Source organism: Chiloscyllium plagiosum, unplaced genomic scaffold (assembly GCF_037043375.1).
Source record: "Chiloscyllium plagiosum isolate Xiang-an unplaced genomic scaffold, Cpla_swu_hap1 HiC_scaffold_51, whole genome shotgun sequence".
Taxonomy (NCBI): Eukaryota; Metazoa; Chordata; class Chondrichthyes; order Orectolobiformes; family Hemiscylliidae; genus Chiloscyllium; species Chiloscyllium plagiosum.
In genome coordinates, this window is record NW_028270189.1 from 31,654,443 (window position 1) to 31,665,329 (window position 10,887).

Here is a 10,887-nt window from a genome sequence, read left to right on the forward strand (position 1 = left end):
GCTGTACTGAGTCTTCCTATGTCAATATAGGAAGTTGAGAGTTATCAATCCAGACCTGTGCTGTCTTAGTGAGGATCAGGACAACAGAGGGGAAAGCAGGCCTCCCTTAAGAAGGTCGTAATAAAACCTGGAGTCTTTCTGTTCTATATTCCCCCTCTCACACTGTCTCTTGTCATGTGATAGTCATACAGCAAGGAGACATACCTTTCGGTCCAACGCATCTGTGCCAGTGTCTTGAATGCTTGTAATTCCCAGAAAAGTTCCAATTTCTGTAACCTCCACCCCTCCCATAATCCTGCTGTTTATTTGAAACCTACTCCAATGCTGACGACTCTCCCGATGTATAATTTGCTCCAAACTCGGTAACTTGCCCAATCTCAGTAACCGCATCCTGCACTCAGTACAATAATCTCTATTTCTGTAGTTTTCCACAATAACTACAGTCCACCCTGTCTCTGTAAAATCCTCCAGCCTGGACCAAAATACCCACCTGTGTACCTTCCCCAAGCCCCAAGAGAACATGACATCACTGTAACCTTCTGCAGGCCAGATCCCATTCCTGTCTCCTGGCCTATAGCACCACATGACCTCTGTAACCATCTCCCATCCCGACCCAATTCCTTATCTGTGTAAACACCTCCAGACCCTTTTCCAGCTGCAGCAACACTTCCCATCTCAGTGTGCTCCTCCCTGCCCCTCGAACACCCTCTCTATGTGTAGCTCTGCAGTTTGGGTGGTTCAGTGGTGAGCACTGCTGCCTCACAGCGCCAGAGACGCAGATTCAATTCCAGCCTCGGGTGACTGTCTGTATGGAGTTGGCACATTGTCTCTGTGTCTTCATGGGTTTCCTCCCACAGTCCAGAGATGTGCAGGTCAGATAAATTGGCCATTCTAAACTGACCGAGCGTTAGGTGCATCATTCAGAGGGAAGTGTGTCTGGGTGGATTACTCTTTGGAGAGTTGGTGTGGACGTGTTGGGCCGAAGTGCCATTTCCATATTGTAGGGAATCTAATAAAATCTAAACTCTCCCTCTGCGTTCCATATTAATGACCCTAAAAATGTCCCTCTAACAATTAAACAGCTCCAAACATCCCAAACTCTGTAAACTACGACAGCTCCAACATCCCTGTGTAATTGGTGTAACCTCTTCCTGAAAACCTCTCAACATGTGGAGACCCCACAATCCACCCTATCTGTGTAATCCAACAGGTCCCTGCATTACTCCCGATCTGTAGAACCCAATCCAATGCCTGTGACTCTCCCAATCCAGTTCCTGCAAGACTCACTGTCTGTGTAACAGTCTCCCCTCACTATCACTCACCCTGTCAATGTAAGCTCCTCTAGTATCTCCATCCATCTAATCATCTCCATAACCTTCTCCAGCTCTTGTACCCTATCCAGTAAATGCCACCCTCATCTATAACCCTCCCTACGGTAGGAACCGTTCCACAGATTCATCACCCTCTGGCTGAATAAATTCCCCCAGATCTCCATTCTAAAGGGTTGTTCCTTCCCTCTGAAGCTGTGCTCTTGAGCCCTGGTCTCTCCAGCAGTGAAAACATCTCCCCACCCCCTCCACTCCATCTAGGCCCCTCAGTATTCTGTAAGTTTGAATGAGATCCTGCCACCGCCAACTCTGAAAATTCATCAAGTACAGACTCAGAGACTTCACCAGCTTCTCATATGACAAACATTTCATCCTGGGCTCTTTCGTGTAAAATTAGTTCTTGTACCCACTCACATCCTTTGTCCAGACTGTTAATGTATAACATGTACAGTGTGGTCCCAACACTGACCCCTGCGGAGTTCCCCTCGTCACCAGTACCCATCGTGAAAACGACCCCTTTATACCTACTCTGTGTTCTGCTAATCAGCCAATCCTCTACCCATGCCAAGCATGTTGTTCTGAAACTGAAATTTTATTTCACAAACCCTGCTGGGTTTGTTTTCCTGTCTGGCTGTGGAAAAAGCAGTGTAGATAAAAGAGAGGAATGGTTTGTCGGGGTTTTCAGAAACCTTTCAACAAGGTCCCACTGAAGATGTGGATAAGCAAAATTGTCAAATGTGGGATTGGAGGGAATGTACTGGCATGGATTGGGAATTCTTTAACAGAAAACTAAGTGGGAATAAATGGATTAGTGCTTGACCCCCAACTATTCACAAAGGGATTCGATGCATTTGATAGATGAACAAAATCTACTGCTTCCATGTTTGTTGCTGACACAGAACGAGATGGGAATGTGGGATGTGTGGAGGAAGCAAAGGGGTCATGAACAGTCCATGAGTTTCCCTCGTACAAATTCACTGATGTGATGTGGCCATCACTTGCTTGGCCATCATTACCTTCCCATTTGTAATTCCCTGGAGAAGGTGGTGGGGAGCTGCCTTCCTCACCCATTGCGGTCCTTTAGGTGTAGGGACAGACACAGTGCTAGGAGGATGGAGCGTGGCTTGGAGGGCACCTTGGAAATGCTGATGTTACCATGCACCTGGAGCTCCTGTCCTTCCAGGGTATAGTTGCTCCGGGTTTGTGAAGTGCTGCTGAAGGGGCCTGCCTGAGTGACCTCAGTGCTGCTTGTAGATACTTTATTTATTTATTTATTTATTCACTCGTGGTCATGAGCATTGCTGGATGTATTGTTGATTTGGAGTTTGCCCTGAGAAGGTGGTGGTGAGCTGCCTTCCTGAACCACTGCACCAGCCATTGGAACTGTTGTTATCTGTGTCCCCTCCAGCAGGCGCTACATCACTCCACACATCTGTAACTGCATACAGACAATGCAGCTCTTCCTGTATATGTGACATCCTCCTCTGCTGACAACTCTTATTGTTCATCAGAATGTCTCACCACTTCCATTGCCATCTGTGCTAGTGATCGCTCAAATTTCTGTATTCTTGTTTAAACTTCTGATCACCCATAACCTCTTCCTTTCTAAATTTGTAACCCCTCAGTATCTGTAACTCTCCATATAACTGTATTCAATGACAGCACAGGTTCACTTCCTTAAATCTCTGTGAATTACAGCGGCTGGTTGTGCTGCATTGGTACTTTTCATCCTCCTCCTCATCCATCCTAGTTCTCCCAGCCCCTGCAATCCCACTATTTAGAATGCTCCCATTCTCTGTACCTCCTTATGTTCTGAGGGTCCTTGAACACCACGAGTGCTTCAAACATCTGTAAACCGACCCCCCCCCCCCCCCCCACCCCCCAGTTACTGCGAGTCTTCTAACTCTGTAACATCCAACAGTCTCCAGTGCCAATCAACACTCCCTGGCTGTCAATTTGAATTTGTTGAAGTCTTCACATCTCAGTAAGCAGCTCACAAAAATCCCTTTAGACTCTACAAGGCTCCATCAACAACAAGCCGCCATCTCTCTACTTCTTTTGCTTCCCTCAGTGCCTACAACCCTCCATGTATCTTCCAGTAACCTGCTTTAGACACTGCAGGTCTGCCTACCTCTCCAGATAACCTGTTCCATCCCCAACAGCTCCCTCAATCACTGTAACACCCTCTGATCTGTCTAATCCTCTTTTCCACTATCTTCCAGGCACAACGGCGATCCTGTGAGGGACCAGTGTGCAATGGGATGTTATACATCTCAACTGAGGCTTGAGGCCTACCATTACCTGGAAGTCACAAAGGGAGAGAACCTGAGAGAGAGCACCACAGAGCTGGAGAAACAGCAGAGCTGAAGGGGCGAAATCAGCACCGAGTCACAGAGGGTGTGACCATGTGAGGGAGTTACTTGAAGCAGGAACATGAGGTTCACTCACGCCTGGGAGTTACAGAAGCACCAAAGTGAGAGGATATAAATCAGCACTGAGGATCGAGGCCTAGTCATACCTGGATATCACAGAGACAGTGAACCTGTGAAGGAGCAGAGTGGAGTGAGAGCTGGAGGATTACACATACCTGGGAGTCACTGAGACGGTGACCCTGTGAGGGAGCAGAGTGGAGTGTGAGCTGGAGGATTACACATCACTGGGAATCACAGAGACAGTGACCCTGTGAAGGAGCAGAGTGGAGTGAGAGCTGGAGGAGTACACGTACCTGGGAGTCACAGAGACGGTGACCCTGTGAGGGAGCAGAGTGCAGTGGGAGCTGGAGGGTTACATGTACCTGGGAGTCACAGAGATAACTTTCTGCTGCTGGGACCTGCCTGCACTGAGTTTGAAATAAGTACAAGAGCCATCACAGAAAATGCTGTAAGTTCATTGGCTGATAAATTCGCTGTTATTAGCGACTGTCAGTTAATTGCTATAAGTTAGCAATTTTTTTCAACTTCTGAAATAAGGGTTGAACACAGAAATAAGAGGGAGAAGTAAAATTGTGAGCCAATATAATAAATTACCCTCAGTAAGCCACAGTTGAATAAGGGATTTAAGCATATTGTTATTTCCTGGATGTTAACTTAATTCTAAGTAATTAATTAAGTAACTCGAGACAAAATGCATTTTAGGCCATGTTTGTCAGATGTAAAATGTGTTCTGTTAATTGTGAAGTCATAGTCCCTCCCAGGTACATGGAGCTCAGACAGTGGCTAGAGACACTATGGGACATCTGTGATGCTGAGATTAAGTGGAAAGCACACACACAGAGCAGATCACCCTACAGTCATGACGGCCTGGAAGAAGGAAGGGTCTGGGGTCTAGGCAATCGGAGAGAAACAGTCAGGGAATACAAGCATATCCTGGTGTCTCCCTCCCAATTCAATCTCCCAGTTTGGAAGCTGATGAAGATGTAGGCTGCTCAAGGGAGGGCAGTCAGAGCCATGTCTGTGGCCCCACAAGCAGCCTGACTGTATAGGAGGGGAGGGAGAAGGACGGAGGGGCAATAGTCACAGGGGAGTCAGGGAAGTAAAGAAGGTGTCAGCGTGTCTGTCATTCCGGGATAGTGGGGTTACGAATGTCACTGTGTCTGCAGAGCATTCGTCTGGGGGACAGTGAGCAGTCAAAGATCATGCCCATGTTGGTAGGAATGACCTGGGTAGGAAGGGTGACGTGGTCTGGGAGTCAGAATTTAGGGAGCAAGTTGGATTGTTAGCAAGCCGGTCTGCAAATGTAGCAATCCCTGGAATACTCCCAGTGCCGTGTCCAAGTGAGAACAGGACTCAGAGTTTTAGGTAGATGAGAGTGTGACTGGAACGATGGTGCAGCAGGAAGGGCTTCAGATTCCTGGGACATTGGAACTGGTTCTGGGGAAGACAGCAACTGCACAAACTGGATGGGCTAACGTGACAGAGCTGGGACTGAATTTCTTACGGTTTTTTTTGGAGGGATTGTAAATAACTTGGTGTGTGCTTAGGTTCCAAAAAGAAATAGTAGAGGAGAGTACCAGGATTCTCAAAATAATGGGAGATACAGTTGGTACTAACTTACAACAACACGATTAACAGTGGAAGACGGAGTGAGAAAGAAAGCCTTAATCTGAGGTCCTCTGCATGGACCTGAATACTGGGAGTGTGCGGAGTTACAGAAGCAGTTTGGTGTGTGGAAATCTGATGTACTGATCACCGAGAGCTGGCTCAAGGAATGGCAGGACAGGCTATTAAATATTGCTCGGTATAAGGGATTCTGAAATGATAGAAAGGAAGGGAAAGGATGAAGGTAGAAGTATTGGTTTAGATTAGCGTTAGTTAAGGAGTCCAAGAGAAAGAGGATCCGTCCTAGGACAGAATGAATTTGGCTGGAGCTACAGAACAAAAAGTGTACAATTAAGCTGTGAGGTACAGTCTGTGAGCCAACAACCAAAGAAACGATGGAGAGAATAAATATGCAGAGTCATTTGAGAGCGAAGACAGTATTACAGATTAGTTATAATGAGAAACTTAATTTATTCAGGTATTGACTGGGTTACTGGTGGTGCAGCGTCCTGAGGGGCGAGTGTTCCTGGATTACATGGAGGAGAGCTCACTGCAGGAGTATATGTCCAGCCGAAGAGAGCATGTACTGTTGGACCTGGTCCTTGGGGAAGAGGTGGGGTAAGTGGATCCATTGGGGAACGTTTTGGGGGGCAGCGATCATTTTATTGTAACGTTCAGGATGATGATAGAGAATGCTATGCAATAATTGAGAGTGAGAAGCATTAGTTGACTGAGAGCAGCCTTCAATGGGGCAAGAATGAAGCTGGGAACTTTTCAACGAGGCCAGTGAAATGTTAACTTGAAACAGGGTGAACCAGCTCAGGTGTAGCTGGGATTATGGAGATGGGGCTGCAGTGTGACCATGACTGGGAACTGGATAATTAAAGGTTTTCCCCATTTCTACAGGAAGGATAAATAGGCCAACGCAGTGAAGGAGCATTGTGTATAAAGGATGGGATCAGTATTATTGTGATGCTAATCAATTCACATACTGCTCCTCCTTGCCCTCACCCTCATCTCTGCGTATTGATTCTATCAGATATTGGTAATCTTTGAAAACTTCAGAAAATAGCAGTTTCAACAAGATCAATCTGTCCACTGTCTGCATTGGACAAGAGGTAATGTTTTTTTTTTAAAGTCCTAGTTCTGTCTCCCCGGATCCTATAGGCCTTCAGCTGCAGATCCCAGCACCTTTTTAAAATGGTTTGAGAGTTTCTGCCTCTACTTGGCTTCCATGTGTTCCTCCCAGATCCCAACCATATTCTGGGTAAAATAACAACTTTCCTCACCACTTTTCTGATATTTCAGCCAATTACATTAAATATTCACCACTGGTAAAGCAGTTTACCAACAGGAACAAGATGTTATTTCCCTCTCTACCCAGGCCCCTGACAGCATGTGCATCCCAATCAAATCTCCTCTCAGCATCCTCCATTCCTATCTTTCCTCAGAACTGCACTTCCACTGTCACAGGGTAACGGATCTTTTAATTACCCTCTCCAGTCCAATTCAATCCTTCCATGTGATGGGGTGACCAGAACTGCACACCATCCTCAAGCTGTCACTGAACTCATTATTTATGCAGTTCCAGCATAGGTTTCCTGCTCTGAAATTCTGCATTTCGGCTGATAGAGGAAATTGTGCCATTTGCTACATTAACGAGATTGATGTTTCCAGCTACCTTCATTTATCTGCCCACACTGACCAGACTCTCATTTATTGTACATTCCTCTCTATTGCTGATGTCCCCAAATGCCTTGCCTTGCACTCCTCTGGGTTGTTTGCTCCGTTCACCTGGACCCCATAGTTTCTGTTTTTAAACAGTCTGCCATGGGATCTCTCGTCAAATCCAAAGAAGTCACATGCAGTTCCAAGTTACTGCCTCAGACCGATACAGTCAGATTAATTACACACGATCTTCCTTGCACAAATCCAGACCGACTGTCCTGGAATCCCTGGACTTCCTCAGTGACCGTTTATCCACTGTCTCAGAATTCCAGCCGCGACCTATTAAATCTTGTTCCACATTAAACAAAGCTGCGGTGTTAGCCGTTCTCCAGGCCTCCAGCACCATCCCTGCATCCAGTGGGGATTGGATAATGTAGGTAACTATAAGGCAGGGATTTTCCCCCTGCTCCTTTTAACAGTCTGGAACATTGTGTTACCCCTTTTTAAGGATTTGAATCTCCTTTGTAATCCTCCGCTCCAAGTTTGTTGCTCCCAATATTTCACACTGCATCCCTACTTTGATTCAGACAGACAGAAGCCTAACCCATCTTATGATTTGGTCAAGTCTCATTTTAGTCAGGATTTATGGAGGGTTTCTCTCCAAAAGGTGAAGTGCATTTTCTCATGATACCATCCCCAATCTGCCTCATTAACTACACTCCCTGCACACGTGATTATCTTCTCAACTGACACGAACACGATGATTTTCCCCTTCATCATAACAACTGCCACTGCCTTGATATCCCAGAATGCACCAGCCTCCCTGTTCCAGGGGCCATTAGTAAAAAGTCATTACACTCTTAGATTGTCAATCTGAAACTGCCCAAGACATGGCATAGGGGGTAAAACTGGGACTTAACTTTGAGACCAAGCCGCTGAGGTTCTGCTGGATGGCATGGTGAACGAGAGGGACATTATCTTCCTCCAGGACTGGCAGGGGTAGCCATGATACGATACCCTGCCAGCTTGGTTGGTGGTTGACCCCTGTGTCAGTGAGGTGCCAGCCTGCTGGATGAATGCCCAGCAGTGTTGGAAGGAGGTCAGTGACCTTCTCCACTCCACCATGGCAAGTACCACCATCTGCACTTTGTGAGCTCGCCCTCACTGTCTCTCTGTTACTGCATCCACCTCCCACAAAGGCTCATGTTATCCCACTCTCACTGAATGCAGCACCTTCTCTCGGTCTGTACCAGCTGTTACAAACAATTCCACACTCTACACGAGAGCAGAAAGAGCCAAGAGGGAGAGGGGGCTCCAAACATTCTGCTTCTCGCCCCCTCACGGGATGGATCCTGACCATAACAACCACAAGAGGCTGACTGATTGTGTCCAAACTCCCAGATGGGGATCTGAGACTCCCCCTGACTGACTGTGCTGGGCACCGTGACCGTGACTGACTGTGGACAATGATATCAAGCTTCCTGGGTTTGTGTCTGTGCTAAACACCAAGACAATACAGCAGGCGGGTGAGCCTGGTAGCTCTGGCTGAGGGGAAACACTGCTGAGGGCAGGATAAGGCATTCTGTGAGCATTCAAGTCAGCTCAAAGTGAGTGTGTACAAACACGGAGTGAGCAGCCCAGAGGGACAATCCATGAGCTGGGTGTGTGTCCCTGAGCACAGTGTCCTTGCAGTAGCATTGCAATGAGAGTTGTCAGTGCACCCTGAGCTGCAGCATTAAAGTACAGAAGCGTATTGTTAGGGGGTCGGAGATGTGCTGGGAATGCATGGTGAAGCTGGCATGTGTCAGATGTCAGCATTGGTGGGTGTGGAGTACATGCAGCTTCTGTTAATGCATTTTCCCCCAAGACGTTGGTGTTCTGGATAGAAACCTGCAGGAGCGAGCGGCGAGATGGAGTCACCAGGTACCAGGTCTGACTTTCATGTCAAATTCTCTATATTGAGTTTCCCCACAGTGGGGGAGGAAATGAAGCTGCAAGTTGATGGTGGTTGGTGGGGGGGGGGGGCGGAATCCACAATAATGTGTGGCTGTTGATCATCAGTAATCATTCAGTGAGCATCTCGCCACTCCCGCGCTCAAATATTGTCTTAAAGAACAGTCCAGTACAGGAACAGGCCCTTCAGCCCAGCAAACCCGCACTGACACATGATGCCTTTCTAAAGTTAAAACAAAAGTTTTTGCTCCGAAACCCTCTATGTCATTCTGTTCCCTCCTTGCTATCTTGGCTTCTTCCCCTCTATCAGTGCGTTTCAGGCACCTTCACATTCTGTCCAAAACCAAAAAAAAGCTTACCTAACACATCTCCTGAACTTGCTCTCTTTTACCTAAAACCTACGGTCCTGAGAACTTGATATTTCTACTCTGGGGGGGAAAAAGCCTCTAACTGTCCTTCTATCTATGCCTCTGATAATTTTGTAAATATCTATCAGGTAGCCCCATAGTCAATGATGCCCAGGTGCACACAAACCATGTGTGTTCAATTTCTCCTTCTGGCTAATACCCTCCAAACCAGACAACATCCTCGGTAAAACTTTTTCATACCCTCTCCAACACTTCAACACCGTGTGGCAACCGGTACTGTACACAATATTCTAAATGTACCTCGAACTAAGTTTCCCTACAGCTGCAATATGGCCTGCTAATTTTCATACTGCATGCTCCGATGCATGTCTGCAAGTTAGCCGTCAGTCTTCTGGATCACCCTATCAACCTGTGTTGCCACTTTCAGGGAACTGCATGGTGTACACCTTGATCCCTTCGGATGCTGATGCAATCAGTATTTTTCATCCATTTTATACTTCGCTCCTGCCTTAGACCTTGCAAAATGCACCACGTCACAATTGTCCATACAAAGTTACATTTGTGTTTTCTTTGTCCAAATCTGCAGCTGACCTATATCCTACTGTATTCTCTGGCAATCATCCTCACAATCTCCAACTCCGCCAATCAATTTACAGATCTCCAGTCACAAAAACACTGTTCCACCACTACTCTGTCTTCAGTGGCCAAGCAGTTCTCCCTCCATCTTACCGCTGATCCCAATTCCCTTCACCTTCTGTATGAGCCTGCCATAAGAAACTATATCAAAGGCCTTACTAAGGTCCAAACGGCCAACATCCAGCCCCACACTCTCATCAATCAATTTTGTCACTTCCTCAAAACATTCAATCAAGTTTGTGAAACATGATTTTCCCCATGCAACTGTGTTGCCTGTTGCTAATAAGTGCATACTAGAATACTGTTGGAGCTGCACTCATTCAGTCAAGTGATTATTCCATCATATTCCTGACTTGAACCTTGGAGAGTAGATTAGATTCCTTACAGTGTGGAAACAGGCCCTTCGGCCTAACCAGTCCACGTCAACACTCCGGAGAGTAACCCACACACACCCATTTCCTTATGACTAAAACAATTCGCAATTTAATGTGGCCAATTCACCTGAACTGCACATCTTTGGACTGTCTTAGGATACCCATGTAGACACAGCGGGAATGTGCACATTCCACACAGTTAGGTACCCAAGGCCAGAATTGAACTGAGGACCTTGGCGCTGTGAGGGAGCAGTGCTAAACATTTGATGGCTCCCGTAGACTGAGAGGTATGTTGGGTCATGACGGTTACTATACAGAGGGAGGTATGTCAGGCCGCGATGGTTAATGTACAGTGGGAGGTATGTCAGGCAGTAACGGTCACTGTACAGTGGGGGGGGTATGTCAGGCCGTGACGGTTACTGTACATTGGGAGGTATGTCAGGCCGTGACGGTTACTGTACAGTGGGAGGTATGTCGGGCCGTGACGGTTACTGTACAGTGGGAGGTATGTTTGGCCGTGCTG

General features: G+C 46.9%; 1 long non-coding RNA gene across 1 annotated transcript in view; it reads left to right on the forward strand.

Moving 5' to 3' along the window:
- LOC148135133 (uncharacterized) overlaps nucleotides 1-5,921 on the forward strand; it is a 46,170-nt gene extending 40,249 nt beyond the window's left edge. Inside the window, exons 4-5 of the long non-coding RNA XR_015755556.1 lie at nucleotides 3,551-4,208; nucleotides 5,844-5,921. This is a non-coding gene — a long non-coding RNA (uncharacterized LOC148135133). The remainder of the gene's footprint in view (nucleotides 1-3,550; nucleotides 4,209-5,843) is intronic.
- The last annotated feature ends 4,966 nt before the right edge of the window (nucleotides 5,922-10,887 follow it).